Source organism: Scyliorhinus torazame, chromosome 4, assembly GCF_047496885.1.
Source record: "Scyliorhinus torazame isolate Kashiwa2021f chromosome 4, sScyTor2.1, whole genome shotgun sequence".
In the NCBI taxonomy this organism is placed as follows: domain Eukaryota; kingdom Metazoa; phylum Chordata; class Chondrichthyes; order Carcharhiniformes; family Scyliorhinidae; genus Scyliorhinus; species Scyliorhinus torazame.
The window spans coordinates 297,208,803-297,226,398 of NC_092710.1; the positions used below are offsets into that span (position 1 = coordinate 297,208,803).

Sequence of the window (17,596 nt, forward strand, 5' to 3'; positions counted from 1 at the left end):
GGTGCTCTCTCTTGTGTTTAATTAGTTGTAGTGTATTTACATTAACCCCTTGTATATTTACAGTGAACCACAGGTGATTCGGTGTTATCTAGCTTCAATGTACTCCATAACGATTTCAGACTTTTTCAATGTGTTTCAATATAATTTCAGTCTTTGTTCTATTTGATGATTTGTTTTAATTTGCATGTTATTCAAACTAGGAATCTACCGTGCTGCACATGCACAGAGCAATATTTCACCTGTCTTTAACGTTAACTCTTTGGGAACCCATCATTCACATTAAGTTGTTTGAAGTCAGGTTTAGAGAGAGGAGTATACTCAAGGGAAGGGTTTGCACCTTTACGTCACACCCGACACGTGCCGATGACATCACCGCGACCAGGCCACGCATGCGCGGCAGCCGGGTGTCTGAGTGTTCGCCGCGTGACGGTTGGTGCGAGGAAAGCCCCAGACCCTCAACCATAAAAATAATTTTTTTAAAGTAACCCCTGACAGGTTAATTGCAAACCCAAGGCGCGATGGCAAACTTCGAGTCTTGGACATCGGAAGTTCCAGCTTCGCAGAAACTCTGAAGCTCAAATTTAGTAAGTTCGGTTCGGATGGGGATGTTGAGGATTACCTCCTCCAAGAAATATCATCCGTCCTGAAGTCTGAGATGTCGATAGGCGGAGTGGAGGGACTGGGTTGTGGAGTTTGACGGCGGGTTTCTTACCGCTGACTGTCTCTGTACAGATCAGAGCGGCCCGCTGGCTGTGTATGGTTGCCACGGAAACGGCGGGGGCGCGCCGTGCATGCTGGGAGGGCCGTGAGGTAAACAATGGTCGCTGTTGTCATAACAACGGACGGGGAATGGCGTCAACTCCGCCACACCGCAGGGCGAATTGGACATGTTGCAAGCGGGGTTTGAGGCATTGTTCCTCTATGTCCCCCGCCAGTGAGTTTCCCCACCTCCCAGCTTCCAAAATTTAGTACTGTTAGAACACTGGAAACATTTTACCGGTGCAGTTTTAAGCAACATTGTTAACCGTTCCAGAAGTAGTTGCTGCTGAATTAATTAATGCAATAATAGTATAGGACATACAAAAAATAATTAATGTAACAATATACGACATAGAAAAATGATTAAGAGGTGAAGATTAAAAAAAGCTGCAGCCACAAAGTTCCGTTTCAATAACACAGCAAGCCTGTACTAGCATTTTATATTAATTTACAGTGTTTTCAGAACAGTGGGTACTTAATTAGCGGAATAGTGCTTTAATTAGACCAACTACATTAGGGAAGTCGGTGGCATATTGGGTAATGTTACTGGGTGCTGCAGCTTTCTGCAGTCTCTCCATTTAAATAATATTCAGCTCATTTATTATTCCTATCAAAATGCATAATTTCACTTTTTTCCTACATTATATTCCATCTGCCATTAAGATGAGTGGTAAAGCAAAAAGTGCAGAGGATACTGGAAGTCTGCAGAGGGATTTGGATCAGTTTAAGTGAATGGGCTCGGGTCTGGGAGATGGAATACAATGTTCACAAATGTGAAGTTATCCATTTTGGTAGGAATAACAGCAAATTGACAGTTCTTGGCAACTTTTTAGCGATACGTGACTTGTCCCGTATCCCTGTAGCCAGGAGGCTGGCCTTCATCGTAGGCCGGTCCGATGGTAGTGGGTTATCGTTGATATTTGCTTACAAAGTCAGTTACAGATTTCCTTGTTCTCTCCTCCCCCCCCCCCCCACCCCCCCCTTCTCACTACTTCACTTGACTGGTCTACGATGAAGGCCAGCCTCCTGGCTACAGCGATACGGGACAAGTCGCGTATCGCTAAAAAGTTGTCAAGAACTGTCAACTTGAGAAAACTGTCATTATTTTGAATGTTGCTTTATTAATTTTAAGAAATTAACATATCTTGTTAGCTGTGCTTCCTTTAATAAAATCGACGAATTCATCTACAGAAAACCAAGATACAGCGCAAGATTGGTTCAGTCATATATTTAATAAGTTATTGTGTTTGCTATTTTAAAATAAATGTTTAAAATTAGCTTGGAAATTAAAACTTCAAACAATGTGGAAGCTATTTTTAAAAAAACAACAACTCTGGTTAAAAGCAAATCTATATTCCAAAAGAACACATCGTTCAAAGACATTTGATAACGGGAATTTGGCAGCAATCCAACTTTTACTCCCAGTCCATTTGAGTGACTATATGAAAAACGTTTAGAGATGCAAATGGCATCATTCCAATTTATCCACCCACTATCTGCCCTTTCTGTCTGCAGGAAAATTAACCCTTTTAACAAGCTTTTGTGAATAATCCAGAAGATGTCAAAGACTTAGCAATTCACATCCAATACAAAGTTAAAAAAACTTGAGCAACCCTTTGATTACACTTATTGGGGTTGACTTTCCAATTGGTTGGGTGGCACAGGAATTAACATTTCCTATTTTGCATATTTGACTTTTCCTATTTTGCATATTTGGACTTATCATTTACGTACTAATGCTGCTGATCAGATACTTTGGCTAATGCATGCCTACCCATAGTGCCCACCAATCCACATGGTTCATATTTATTCATGTACGCCACTAGCCAATAACATCAAAATGGAAGGTTTTGTTGAACTATTATTTACTGCATTATTATTTATTAGTGAATTATTAGTAATAATTTATTACTAAATCACAATCAACTTTGATAATCATTTTACCATCTATTACTAAATCATATACTCAACTTTTTACTGTATAATCATTTTATTTGTATACATGAAATTATTATTTGACTGTATTATTAACATATTGTATAATTTATTAATACTGAATCAGTAATATCAAATTTGATTAATTTATTAATTGTTATTCTTTAAGAATTATAATCATTATTGCTGAAATGCTTATTGCAATGCTTATCCACTCTATTGTTTAAAACTGCAATGACAATATGAATGAGTTACTCTTTGCGCTTTTACCTATCCTATAGCATTAATGATGTCTTTTATCTTATTCTGATATATCTCACTTAATCTTTCGATTTATCAAAAGCAGGGACTGTAGAAGTCAACTTTTCCTAACACACCCCAATATAATCCTAATTGGTTTGGGTTAGACTCAAACACATCTGATTTGATGGCAAGCCTCCATCTTTAATATGCAACATTAGTTCTAATTGTTTCGTATCTGCATACTTGTGTATGTTAAAGAATGCGATATTGTGACTTCCGGGTGCAGCGATGACCAGCTAAGTCGCACGTTTCGGCAGCTCCCGGTGGAACGGACTTTTGGGCTCTTAATAGGAGCCCCATCGGCAATTTTAACGGCAAATAACACTGCGGTAATCCAGAAGGTTGGCCAGAGTTTGCTGACTTCTGGGAGCAACATGGGGGGTGCAATTACGTTAGCTTGGGATCTAGTGGAGGGGGGGGGGGGTTAACTGGGTTGCTGCTGCTGGGGAGAAGGGGGAGCTGGTAGGGGAGGGGGGGGGGGTCGGGGCGGGGGGGGCGCCGCCTGGGGGGGATACAGCTACGTGGGAACCGGGTGAGGAGTTGGATTGAAAAAGGAAATGGCTAGTCGTCAAGGGGGGGGGGGGGGGTAAAGAGCCCCCCAACCCGGTTGAGCACGTGGAATGTGAGAGGGCTGAACGGGCCGATTAAGAGGGCACGGGTACTCGCACACCTAAAGAAACTTAAGGCAGATGTGGTTATGCTTCAGGAGACGCATCTGAAGCTGACAGACCAGGTTAGACTTCGCAAAGGATGGGTGGGGCAGGTGTTTCATTCGGGGCTAGATGCAAAAAACAGGGGGGTGGCCATACTAGTGGGGGAAGCGGGTAATGTTTGAGGCAAAGACTATAGTGACGGATAGTGGGGGCAGATACGTGATGGTGAGTGGCAAACTGCAAGGGGAGGCGGTGGTATTAGTGAACGTGTATGCCCCGAACTGGGATGATGCCAATTTTATGAGGCGTATGTTAGGACGAATCCCAGACCTAGAAGTGGGGAAGTTGGTAATGGGTGGAGACTTTAATACAGTGCTGGACCCAGGGCTGGACAGATCGAGGTCCAGGACCGGAAGGAGGCCGGCTGCAGCTAGGGTGCTTAAGGATTTTATGGTGCAGATGGGAGTAGTAGATCCCTGGAGATTTAGTAGACCTAGGAGTAAGGAGTTTTAGTTTTTCTCCTATGTACATAAAGTATTTTCACGAATAGATTTTTTTGTTTTGGGAAGGGCACTGATCCCAAAGGTGACGGGGACGGAGTACACGGCTATAGCCATCTCGGATCATGCTCCACATTGGGTGGACCTGGAGATAGGGGAAGAAAAACAACAGCTTCCACCCTGGAGAATGGACATGGGATTATTGGCAGATGAGGGTGTGTGTTTAAGGGTGAGGGGGTGTATTGAAAGGTACTTGGAAATTAATGATAATGGGGAGGTACAGGTGGGAGTGGTCTGGGAGGCACTGAAGGCAGTGGTTAGAGGGGAGCTGATATCTATCAGGGCACATAAAGGAAAGCAGGAGGGTAGGGAAAGGGAGCGGTTGTTGAAAGAACTGCTGAGGGTGGACAGACAATAAGCGGAGGCACCGGAGGAGGGACTATACAGGGAAAGGCAAAGGCTACATGTAGAATTTGACTTGTTGACTACGGGTAAGGCAGAGACACAATGGAGGAAGGCACAGGGTAGGGTGTACAGTACGAATATGGGGAGAAGGCGAGTAGGTTGTTGGCCCACCAACTGAGGAAAAGGGGAGCAGCGAGGGAGATGGGGGGGTGAGAGATGAGGAGGGAGAGATGGAGCGGGGAGCGGAGAGAGTGAATGGAATGTTCAAGGCATTTTATGAAAGATTATATGAAGCGCAGCCCCCGGACGGGAAGGAGAGAATGATGTGCTTTCTGGATCAGCTGGAATTTCCTAAGGTGGAGGAACAGGAGAGAGTGGGGCTGGGAGCACAGATTGAGACGGAGGAAGTAGTGAAAGGGATTGGAAGCATGCAGGTGGGGAAGGCCCCGGGACCAGACGGATTCCCAGTTGAATTCTATAAGAAATATTTGGACTTGCTGGCCCCGCTACTGATGAGAACCTTTAATGAGGCGAGGGAAAGGGGGCAGCTGCCCCCGACTATGTCAGAGGCAACGATATCGCTCCTCCTAAAGAAGGAAAAAGACCCGCTGCAATGCGGGTCATACAGGCCCATTTCCCTCCTGAATGTGGATGCTAAGATTCTGGCCAAGGTAATGGCAATGAGGATAGAGGATTGTGTCCCGGGGGTGGTCCATGAGGACCAAACTGGGTTTGTGAAGGGGAGACAGCTAAATACAAATATACGGAGGCTGCTAGGGGTAATGATGATGCCCCCACCAGAGGGGGAAGCGGAGATAGTGGTGGCGATGGATGCCGAGAAAGCATTTGATAGAGTGGAGTGGGATTATTTGTGGGAGGTGTTGAGGCGATTTGGCTTTGGGGACGGGTATATCAGGTAGGTACAGTTGCTGTATAGGGCCCCGATGGCGAGCGTGGTCACGAATGGACGGGGGTCTGACTTTTCGGCTCCATAGAGGGACGAGGCAGGGATGTACTCTGTCCCCGTTATTGTTTGCATTGGCGATTGAACCCCTGGCCATGGCACTGAGGGGTTCCAGGAAGTGGAGGGGATACTTAGGGGGGGAGAAGAACACCGGGTATCTCTGTATGCGGATGATTTGTTGCTATATGTGGCGGACCCGGCGGAGGGTATGCCAGAGATAATGCGGATACTTGGGGAGTTTGGGGATTTTTCAGGGTATAAACTGAACATGGGGAAAAGTGAGCTATTTGTGGTGCATCCGGGGGAGCAGAGCAGAGAGATAGAGGATCTACCGTTGAGGAAGGTAACAAGGGACTTCCGGTACCTGGGGATCCAGATAGCCAAGAATTGGGGTACATTACATAGGCTTAATTTATCACGGTTGGTGGAACAGATGGAGGAGGATTTCAAGAGATGGGACATGGTGTCCCTGTCATTGGCAGGTAGGGTGCAGGCGGTTAAAATGGTGGTCCTCCCGAGATTCCTTTTTGTGTTCCAGTGCCTCCCGGTGGTGATCACGAAGGCTTTTTTCAAAAGAATTGAGAAGAGCATTATGAGTTTTGTGTGGGCTGGGAAGACCCCGAGAGTGAGGCGGGGATTCTTGCAGCGTAGTAGGGACAGGGGGGGGCTGGCACTACCGAGCCTAAGTGAGTACTACTGGGCCGCCAATGTTTCAATGGTGTGTAAGTGGATGGGAGAAGGGGAGGGAGCGGCGTGGAAGAGATTGGAGAGGGCGTCCTGCAGGGGGACTAGCCTGCAAACAATGGTGACGGCGCCGTTGCCGTTCTCACCAAAGAAATACACCACAAGCCCGGTGGTGGTGGCTACATTGAAAATTTGGGGGCAGTGGAGACGGCATAGGGGAGGGACGGGAGCTTCGGTGCGGTCCCCGATAAGAAACAATCATAGGTTCGTTCCGGGGAGAATGGATGGGGGATTTGGAGCATGGCAAAGAGCTGGGGTAGTACAATTAAGAGATCTATTTGTAGATGGGACGTTTGCGAGTCTGGGAGCGCTGACGGAGAAATATGGGTTGCCCCAAGGGAATGCATTTCGGTATATGCAATTGAGGGCTTTTGCGAGGCAACAGGTGAGGGAATTCCCGCAGCTCCCGACGCAGGAAGTGCAGGATAGAGTGATCTCAGAGACATGGGTGGGGGACGGTAAGGTGGCGGACATATACAGGGAGATGAGGGACGAGGGGGAGATCATGGTAGATGAGCTGAAAGGGAAATGGGAAGAAGAACTGGGGGAGGAGATTGAGGAGGGGTTGTGGGCTGATGCCCTACGTAGGGTAAACTCATTGTCCTCGTGTGCCAGGCTAAGCCTGATACAATTTAAGGTGCTACACAGGGCGCATATGACTGGAGCACGGCTTAGTAAATTTTTTGGGGTAGCGGATAGGTGTGCGAGATGCTCGAGTGGCCCAGCGAATCACACCCACATGTTCTGGTCATGCCCGGCACTACAGGGGTTCTGGGTGGGGGTGGCAAAGGTGCTTTCGAAGGTGGTGGGGGTCCAGGTCGAACCAAGCTGGGGGTTGACTATATTTGGGGTTGCAGAAGAGCCGGGAGTGCAGGAGGCGAGAGAGGCTGACGTGTTGGCCTTTGCGTCCCTTGTAGCCCGGCGCAGGATATTGTTAATGTGGAAGGAAGCCAAACCCCCAGGGGTGGAGACCTGGATAAACGATATGGCAGGGTTCATAAAGTTAGAACGGATTAAGTTCGTGTTAAGGGGTTCGGCTCAGGGGTTCACCAGGCGGTGGCAACCGTTCGTCGACTTCCTCACAGAAAGATAGAGGGAATGGAAAAGAAGTAGATAACAGCAGCAACCCGGGGGGGGGGGGGGGGGGGGGAATCGGACGGACTCTCAGGGATGTTATTGTATGTATAGGTATTTGGTATATGTAATTGTATATTGGATTGTTGGATTGTATTTTTGGAGAGTATTTATTTTGGACAAGGCAGTTGCTATTTAGTTTTGTTTTTTTATTTTGTTTATATATTACTTATTTATTTGTTTAAAACTGGACACGGTTATTTATATTGCTTTATTGTTGTGTAAAAGAAACACTACGTATTGTTATGTTTGGCCAAAAAACTTGAATAAAATATATATTTTTTAAAAAAGAATGCGATATTGTGCTGTTATCTAGGCCAGTTTGAACTGGTCTTTTTCTGACTTAGTTGTTCTAACAATAGAGCCTTCATGTTACTTTGTCGTGCCATGCTGTTGCTATAGATCCTGCCCTGTCCTTGGACACTGTCTTGAAAAATGTATTCATTCATTCAGTTAAAGTGTTTGTTTTAATCTCTACTGCCTTTACATGTATCAGGTTCTTTTGTGTAGTAAAGTGAATTATGCTGTGTTATGCTGTTTTGTAAGCTGTATGTTTTGAGATGACCTGAGGTTATGAGAGTGTTGAAATCCTTAATTTAAAATGGGTAAAACTGGGGCTTAATATTTATCCTAAATAGCTATCTTTTACCTATTAGGTGTGTTAGGAAATAGTTGACTTCTACAACTTATCAGCCAAAGCCTGGATATTGTCCAGGTCATGCTGCATTTGGACATGAACTGTTTTAGTATCTGAGGAGTCACAAATGGTGCTGAACATTGTGTAGTCATCAACAAACATCTCCACTTCTGATCCTATGTTGGAATGAAGGTCATTGGTGATGCAGCTGAAGGTGGTTGGGCCTAGGACACTGCCCTGAGGAATCCCTTCAGTGATGTCCCGGGATTGGGATGACTGACCTCGAACAATCACAACCATCTTCCTTTGTTCTGGATATAACTCCACTCTGCGGAGAGTTTCCTCCTGATTCCCAATTAGTCCTGTTTTTCCAGGACTCCTTGATGCCCTCAAATGCAGCCATGATATCAAGTGTAGTCATTCACACCTCATCTGAGCTCCTATTGAGCTAAGGTGTCAACATGGTGAAGTTACAGCACAAGACTACTTGCGTGGCAAACAGCAGAAGCAGTATGCGATAGACAGAGCTAAGTAATCCCACAACGAACAGATCAGATCTAAGTCTTGCAGTCCTGCCACATCTAGTCGTGAATGATGGTCAACAATTAAACAATTAACTGGAGGAGGGGGCTCCACAAATATCCTCACCATCAGGACAGTCCAGCACATTAGTACAAAAGGCAAGGCTGAAATATTTGCAGCACCATCTTCAGCCGAAGTGCTGAGTGGATGATTCATCTCGGCCTCCAGTCTATGGCCAATTCAATTCGCTCCACGTGATATCAAGGAACAGATGAAGTATTATGATCCCAGACCAGACCTCAACAATGGCTAGAATACTGGACCAACACCTCAATATTTTAGTTTATTTTGTAAGACGATGCGGAAAGAATGATTTGCTCCAGCAGCGATTGCATGAAGAAATAGGAATTTGGTACTTTAAAACACAAATTTATTATGAATACAATATTAAACTCTTTAACCTCACATGCAAAAAGAACAGCTTACAATTATCCCTTAAACACAATTACTCAATTCCCCACTAAACAACAAAAAAAAACATACAGCTCTCAATCCAGCTTAAAACCAACATGGCAAAAGTAATACTTACTTTACAGAACAGATTCTGCCTTTCGTTAGAGCCCCTTGAGACTCTGGCTGAATATTGTAAGTTAGCTGCTTCAACTGGGTTGTTTCAACCTCTTCCTTGTCTTCAGACAAGACTTTGATTTGATTTGATTTATTGTCACATGTACCAAAGTACAGTGAAAAGTATTTTTCTGCGGCCGAGGAAATGTACACAGTACGTCCATAGTCGGCAAAAGAATAATCAAAAGAGAACATTGACAAATGGTACATCGACAAACAGTGATTGGTTACAGTGCGGAACAAGGGGCCAAACAAAGGAAATACATGAGCAAAAGCAGCATAGGGCATCGTGAATAGTGTTTTTACAGGGAACAGATCAGTCCGAGGGGGGAGTCGTGAGGAGTCTAGTAGCTGTGGGGAAGAAGCTGTTGCTGTGTCTGGATGTGCGGGTCTTCAGACTTCTGTATCTTCTGCCTGATGGAAGGGTCTGGAAGAAGGCAATGCCTGCTCTGTTTTTAAATATTATTGCTTTCTTTTGTAAATGATCCTACAGGAAAAGAAAACTGTTTTTACTTATGGACTCTGTGTTAGCCAGATCAGACCTCTTCAAAAGCTTTTTCAAAAGCACAGACATCATCTCTCCAAGCTGAAAAACAAATGAACTTTCCAGGGACTGAAAGCATATTCTGCGAAAAGCTCCCAGGACCTGCAAAACGGAATCCTTTTTTAAAAAAAGGAGGACCACTGCAGTCAATCACACTCTAATCCCAGGCTTTTAACCCTTAAATTACCATTTCGAATCCATTTTTCCTTAAATCCTCTATTCGTCACAGAAGTCACTGAATACTAGAATTTACAGTGCAGAAGGAGGCCATTCGGCCCATCGAGTCTGCACCATCTCTTGGAAAGAGCACCGTACCCAAGGTCAACACCTCCACCCGATCCCCATAACCTAGTAATCCCACCCAACACTAAGGGCAATTTTGGACACTAAGGGCAATTTATCATGGCCAATCCACCTAACCTGCACACCTTTATACTGTGGGAGGAAACCGGAGCACCCAGAGGAAATCCACGTACACAGGGGGAGGATGTGCAGACTGCACAGACAGTGACCCAAGACGGAATCGAACCTGGGACCCTGGAGCTGTGAAGCAATTGTGCTATCCACAATGCTACCGTGCTGCCAAGATCATGGACCCTGACAACATTCCGGCAATAGTACTGAAGACTTGCATACCAACGAACGAGGAGCAGGAGTGAACCATGCTCCTCGAGCATGCTTCACCATTTAATAAGATCATGCGCGCAATCTACCGGTCGCGTTGCACCCGAAAGGCAGCGCAGCACGGCGGGTAGATACCGGGCAATCCCTCTTCTGGAATCTACCCGGTTCACCATGCCCCACAGACGCCACAATCTGAATCCTGCCCATTGACTATTTATCAAATTTGCATATTCGAGTGAGACAGCTAGTCTCTCATATACATTTCCCTCAGGTACCCGAGGCGTTGGAATGTAACCCCTTCGTCTTGGTGACCTCGGGGGAACGCTGTTCAGTGCTGGCCCCCACAAACGAGAACCATATGGAACAGCTTTCGTGGGGGTCTCCCAGGGGAATGGAGATCCCCAGGTGCTTGCCCTCTGGGTAGGGTGGCACCCTGGCACTGCCAGCCTGGTATCCTGGTAGTGCTACCCGGGTGGCAGGCTGGCAGTGCTAAGGTGCCAAACTGGCATTTTTCCCACGCTGTGGATCGGGCCTGGTTAGGGATGTCCTGCACATGTGCGGTGGGGTGTGAGGGAGCCCCAAGGACCTCCTTATGGGTGAGTTGGAACTTTGGGGGGAGTTTGGGGTTTGCTTCGGGAGGTTGAGAGATTGTGACGCCGTTTTTAAATGGCATCCTGATCTCCACTTACAGAGCTCCTCAGTGCAGGAAAAGGGACTAAGTGCAGCCTCGTTGGGGAGATCCCAGCTGAGGCCCCAAATCGAACCAGAGTCCCGATAGATAGCGTGGTGTCTCCCGGTGCTGCGAGCGCTGGGAAACACATGGCTAAATGCACTCATCCTGGGACTCTGTTCCGCTTCGGTTAGATCACGACCCATAACTGATCTAATTGCAATCCAACTCCGCATTCCAGCCATGCCGATAGCTTTCGCCTCCTTGCTTATCAAGAATCTATCTACCTGACTTCCGGTGGTGGCCATTGAGTAGTAGATCGCTCATTTGATAGCTGCCGCCTGTGACGGACTTTTGGACCTCTTTCTCCTGTTTTTTTCTGGATTTTATTGGAAAAATCGGTGAAGAGTGAGACAGTGAGGAGAAATCCCCATCCAGTGTTTGGAGAATTCAACCAGAAGTGGCCGTGTGAGATGACAATGTTCTACAAGGAAGATGCGAGCAGACCTGGCAACGCGGGAAAACAAGGCGGAGAAGCAGGGCCGCGGGGAGACAGCGTAATGGTCGACGGAGCAGCTGGTGAAGTTTTTTGAAGATTGCTTCGCCAAGCTTAAGAAGGACAAGCTGGACCTGATCAAGGCTTTGATTGATCAGGTGGTGCAGAAACAAGAAACCCATGGACGTGCGATCCAGGAGACGGAGAAAAAGGTGCCTGAGCACGAGTAATACCTAACCGTGCTGGAGACCAAGGTGCAGATGATGAACAACCGTCAGAAAAGAATGCAGGAGAAGCTGGAGGACCTGGAGAACAGGTCCAGGAGGCAGAATCTGAGAATCGTTGGCCTCCCTGAAGGCAGTGAGGGATCGGATGCGAGGGCCTATGTGACGAACGTGCTGGAGAGGTTGATGGGGGCTGAAGCGCTCCCTCGGCCCCTGGAAGTGGATAGAGCACACAGAGTCCTCACGAAGAAGTCCCGAGCGAACGAGCTGCCGAGGCCAATGGTACGTTTGCACCGATTCCTGGACAAGGAACACGTTCAGACTGTGAAAATGATGGTCTTCCCCAGATTTCTATTTGTCTTTCAGTGTCTCCCCATGTTCATCCCGAGGGCCTTTTTCAAGCGGGTAAATAAGGTTATTGTGGGCTTTGTGTGGAAGAAAATGTTGCTGGAGCGCAGTCGGGGGGAGGGTGGGTTGACGCTGCCGAACTTTTGCAATTACTACTGGGCGGCTAATATAGCCATGATTACGAAGTGGGTAGTGGGGGCAGGGGTTGGTGTGGGAGCGGATGGAGGTGGCATCATGTAAAAGTCACAAGTTTGGGAGCACTGATATTGGTACCTCATCCATTCTCGCCGGCCCGATACCCCACAAGTCCGGTGGTGGTGGCTACTCTGAGAATCTGGGGGCAGTGGAGGAGATATAAGAGAGTGGAGGAGCATCGGTTTGGACCCCGATTTATAATAATCATCGGTTTATACTGGGTAGGCTGGATGGTGGGTTCCGGAGATGGCAAAAGGCAGGAATTAGCAGGATGGGGATCTATTTATACACGGGAGCTTCCCCAGCTTGAAAGCCTTGGAGGATAAATTTGAATTGCCAGCGGGGAATGGGTTTAGGTATTTGCAGGTGCGAGACTTCTTGAGAAAGCAAGTTCCGGCCTTCCCGCTGCTGCCGCCAGGGGGATACAGGACAGAGTAGTCTCGAGTACGTAGATGGGAGAGGGGAAGGTATCAGATATTTACCAGGAACTTTTGGATGCGGAGGAAACTCCGGTGGAGGAGCTGAAGGACAAGTGGGAAGACGAGCTAGGAGGAGGGATAGAGACGGGTCTGTGGGCGGATGCCTTAAGCAGGGTTAATACATCCTCATCATGTGCCAGGCTGAGCCTGATACAATTCAAGGTAGTCCACCGGGCACACATGACGGTGGCCCGGATGAGCAAATTTTTGGGGGTAGAGGACAGGTGTGCGAGGTGCACGGGAAGCCCGGCAAATCATGTCCACATGTTTTGGGCATGCCCGAAGCTTAGAGGGTATTGGCAGGGTTTCGCTAAGGCAATGTCCACGGTATTCAAAACACGGGTGGTGCCGTGTCTGGAGGTGGCGATCTTTGGAGTGTCAGAAGAACCGGCCTCCCTGGTAGCCCGGAGACGAATCTTATTAATGTGGAGGGACTCGAAGTCCCGAGTGTAGAGACCTGGGTTAGTGACATGGCTGGGTTTCTCAGTCTCGAGAAAATAAAGTTTGCCTTAAGAGGGTCAATGGTTGGGTTCACCCGGAGTTGGCAGCCGTTCGTCGACTTTCTCGGGGAAAATTAAAATGTCAGCAGCAGCAGAATTCCAAAGGGGGGTGGGGGGGGGAGAGGCCGGACTGCTACTTTATGGTTGGGGTGTTTGAAGATTGTGATGGCGGTGGAAATGTTTATTGTACCATGTTTATTTTGTGTTATTATTATTATAAAAGCTTGCAAATACCCTAATAAAAATATTTATTTTTTAAAAATCTATCGACCTCAGCGCTGCTCCCGACGGCCCCGGGGAGATACTCGGAGTCCGGTAGTAATAGCTTTGTTGAGAATTTGGAGGTAGTTTCGACAGCACTTCGGGTTGGGGGCAGGGTCAAGGGAAATGCCGATTCGTGGGAATCATAGATTTGGGCCAGGGAAGTGGGATAGAAATTTTCAGAGATGGGAGGAGAAAGGAATTAGGACACTTAAAGATTTGTTTCTTGGGGATTGTTTTGCAGGATTGAAGGAGCTGGGAGCGAAGTATGGGCTGGAGCAGGGGGAAATATTTAGATCCATGCAGGTTCGAGACTTTGCCAGAAAGGCGATACAGAGCTTCCCAGTAGAGCCGGCTTCCACATTGCTGGAGGAGGTGCTGACGACAGGGGGACTGGAGAAGGGGGTAGTATCGGCGGTATACGGGGCTATTTTGGAGGAGAAGGCGCCGCTAGAAGGGATCAAGGCAAAGTGGGAGGAAGAGTTGGGAGAGAGTATGGAGGAGGGGTTCTGGTGTGAGGTGCTCCGGAGGGTGAACGCCTCCACCTCGTGTGCGAGGTTAGGGCCGATACAGCTGAAGGTGGTGTATAGAGCACACCTTACAAGGGCGAGGATGAGCGGCTCTTTTGATGTGGTAGAAGATGTATGTGAACGTTGCGGGGGGGCCGCAAACCACGCCCGCAAACCACGTTCATATGTTTTGGTCCTGTCCAAAGCTGAAGGATTACTGGAAGGAGGTGTTTAGGGTCATCTCTAAAATGGCGCACGTGAAATTGGACCCGGGCCCTCGGGAGGCCATATTCGGGGTGTCGGACCAGCCGGGGTTGGAAACGGGCGCGGAGGCTATTGTTGTAGCCTTTGCCTCGTTGATCGCCCGAAGGCGGATCCTGTTAGGGGTGAGATCAACCGCTCCACCCTGTGCCCTGCGTGGCGGGAGGACCTGCTAGAATTCTTGATGCTTAAAAAGGTCAAATTTGAACTGAGGGGAAGGATGGAGGGATTCTACAATTCATGAGCGTTATTCATTATGCACTTTCGAGAATTGGGTCACATCGAACATTAGGGGGGTTGGGGCTGGATGGGTTGGGGGAGAAGGACTGTATGTATTAATGGTGACTATGGGTGATTCCTGATTCCTTTTTGTAATTTATTTATGTTAACATGCGGGCTAATGTTTGGTGGGAGGATGGGATCATTGTTATTGAAATGGGGATTGACATTACATTCGTTACTGATTATTGTTTATTATTGTGTATAAAAATGGGAGAAAATGTGAAAAAGGAGAATAAAAACATATTTTTAAAAAATGAATCTATATACCTCTGGTTTAAAATATTCAAAGACTCTGCTTCTACCAACTTTCGAGGAAGAGTTTTCAAAAGACTCATGACTGTCTGAGAGAGAAAAAATTCTTGTCAGAACTAACTCCCCGAGCCAAATCTCTCAAGTGCAACTACAGCACTGGAATCTCCCAGGAATGTGTAAAGTGGCCCAGGTATATCCTGCCCACAAAAAGCAGGGTCAATCTAACCTGGCCAATTACTGTCCCATCAGTCTGCTCTTGATCATCAGGAAAATGATTAAAATGTGGTCGATAGTACTATCAAGCGTCACTTACTCAGCAGTATCCTGCTCACAGATGCTCAGTTTGGATTCTGCCTGGCCTACTCCGCTCCTGATCTTCAGCCATGGAGCCCTAGCAAAACAGAAATCCATGGGAATCAGAGGGAAAACCCTCCACTGATGTCGTCATACCTAGGACAAAGAACGATGGCTGTAGTTGTCAGAGATCAATCAACTCAGTTTCAGGACATCGCTACTTGGGTTCCTCAGGGTAGTGTCCTAGGCCAAACCATTTAAGTGGAGATGTTTTGCAGATGATTTCACAATTTGCAGCATTATTCATGTCTCCTGAAATATTGGAGTGGTACGTGCTCACATGCAGCAAAGCAAGACCTGGAAAATGGTTACAGGCTCCAGCTGATAAGTAGAAAGTAACATTCACACCCAGCAAGTGCCAGGCAATTACTACCTCCAAAAGAGGATCTAACCACCTCTCCCTGACATTCAATGCCATTACAATCACTGAATCCCCCCACTATCAACATCCTGGGGGTTACCATTGACCAGAAGCTGAACTGGATTAGCCATAGTCCACTGTGGCTCTAACAGAAGGTCAGAGGCTGGGAATTCTGTAGAGAGTAACTCATCCCCTGACTCTCCACAACTTGTTGAACATCTAAAAGCCATGGGCATGATTTTCTGCACTCCCGATGGCAATGGCGGCCTGCCATTATCAGGGGGAGGATCTTCTGATCCTGCTTGGGGGGGGGGGGGGGGGGGGGGGTGCTCAGTTGGCGGGACTGGAGGATCCCGCAAGCGTCAATGGGACTCTGGACCATAATTGAGGAGTGTCATCCTGGATGAGTGCAGCTCCAACAACACTGAAGAAGCTCCACACTATCCAGCACAAAGCCATCTGCTTAATTGGGACCCCATCCACCACCTTCAACATTCACTCCCTCCACCACTAACAGTAGCAGCCATGGGTACCATCTACAAGATGCACTGTAGGAACTCATCAAGGTTACTTCAACATCACTTCCAAACCTGCAACCTCTTCAACCTGGAAGGACAAGAGCAGCATATGCATGGGAACACCACCTCCTGTAAGTTCCCCTCCAAGCTGCACAACATTCTGACTTGGAAGTATATCTGCATTCCTTTACTGTGGCTGGGTCAAAAAAACTGGAACTCCCTTTCATATAACAGTGGGTGGATGCAGTGGTTCATGAAGGTGACTCACCAGCATCCATGCCACCAACACTCACATCCCATGAATCAAAAAAAGTTTCACTAGATTGGTTCCTGGGTTGAGAGCTTTGTCCGATTAATGTGTTGTATAAATTGGGGCACACACTCTGGGGTTTAGTAGAATGAAGGTTCTGAAAGTCTTGGCAAGGTTTACATTGAGAGTTGATTCCCTGGCTGGGGAATCTGAAACACGAGGGCACAATATTGGGACAAGGGCTTGATAGTTTAAGAGTAAGATACCTTCATCATATCTGTGCTTCTGATATATTTTTTTCCTAATCTGAGAATTCCTCCCATCAGTATTGACAGGATCCTCGATCATATCTATTCCATTTCCCGCACAGGCTCTTGCACTGTACCAACCTTTCCATTCAGCAGATTTCCTTTACTATTCTGGAGGAAGATAGGGGGAGGGGTAAAGAAAGCTGCAGAATTCTCATGGTCAGCACTGGAAAGAATGAGTTTGATGGGAAGGAGATCGGCAAGATTAGTCCCCAGTGGGCCAAGGTGACTGGAAAATATGATGGGGCAGTTGGGGTTGGGGCAGCCACAAGAGCCTTGATGGGCCTTTTGGAGTATGCCAAGAGAGGCACAGAAGGAACCTGTAGACTTATCTAAAAAGGAGTCAAGCCTGGGACATTGGCAGCAGGCTAGGAAGATAGAGGAGTGCTGTAAGGTCGGGGTGGAGATTTGGAGGGCAAAGTACCCAGAATTGGAGAAGTGAAAAGATGCATGATGACAGGTGAGAATAGTCTAGGATGGGTAAACGGAAACAGTGGAAAAGGGAAAGCAAGAAAAAGTGGAAATGGAAATAATGCCCTCAGTTCTAGAGCAGCATCATGTTCATGTGACTAGACACAGAGAAATGTCAAATTAAATTAGCCATCAATTGCTTAGCAGTTTTTCAGATTCATATACATATGTTAGCAGATCAGAAATAGAGAGGAGACAATAAGAGGGAGTCTAAAGGTAAAGAGAAAAGTTTATAGTGGGATAAAGTTGAAGTTGATCAAATTGAAGGATGGAGTTAGCATGGAACATTGACCAAGTTTGGAGACTGATGTGGAGGGAGATTAAAGTCCAAATGCTATTTTTAAGGAATAATGATGGAGGCCACACTTATGGAGATATTTTTGTGGGAATGAAGACCCAGAAGGTGAGCAGAAATAATTGCAGGGCAGATGTGCAGCAGGGAAATCAGAGGCCGCCGTAAGATCCAGAAATGGCCCGGATGAATGAATCTCTGGTCAGGATCTGGG

At 47.0% G+C, this 17,596-nt stretch overlaps 1 protein-coding gene across 1 annotated transcript in view; it reads left to right on the forward strand.

Moving 5' to 3' along the window:
• The first annotated feature begins 230 nt into the window (after nucleotides 1-230).
• The window catches only part of armc2 (armadillo repeat containing 2), a 316,108-nt gene continuing 298,742 nt past the window's right edge, over nucleotides 231-17,596 (forward strand). Inside the window, exon 1 of the mRNA XM_072499968.1 lies at nucleotides 231-584. The gene's annotated coding sequence lies outside the window, so the exon portion shown is untranslated. The remainder of the gene's footprint in view (nucleotides 585-17,596) is intronic.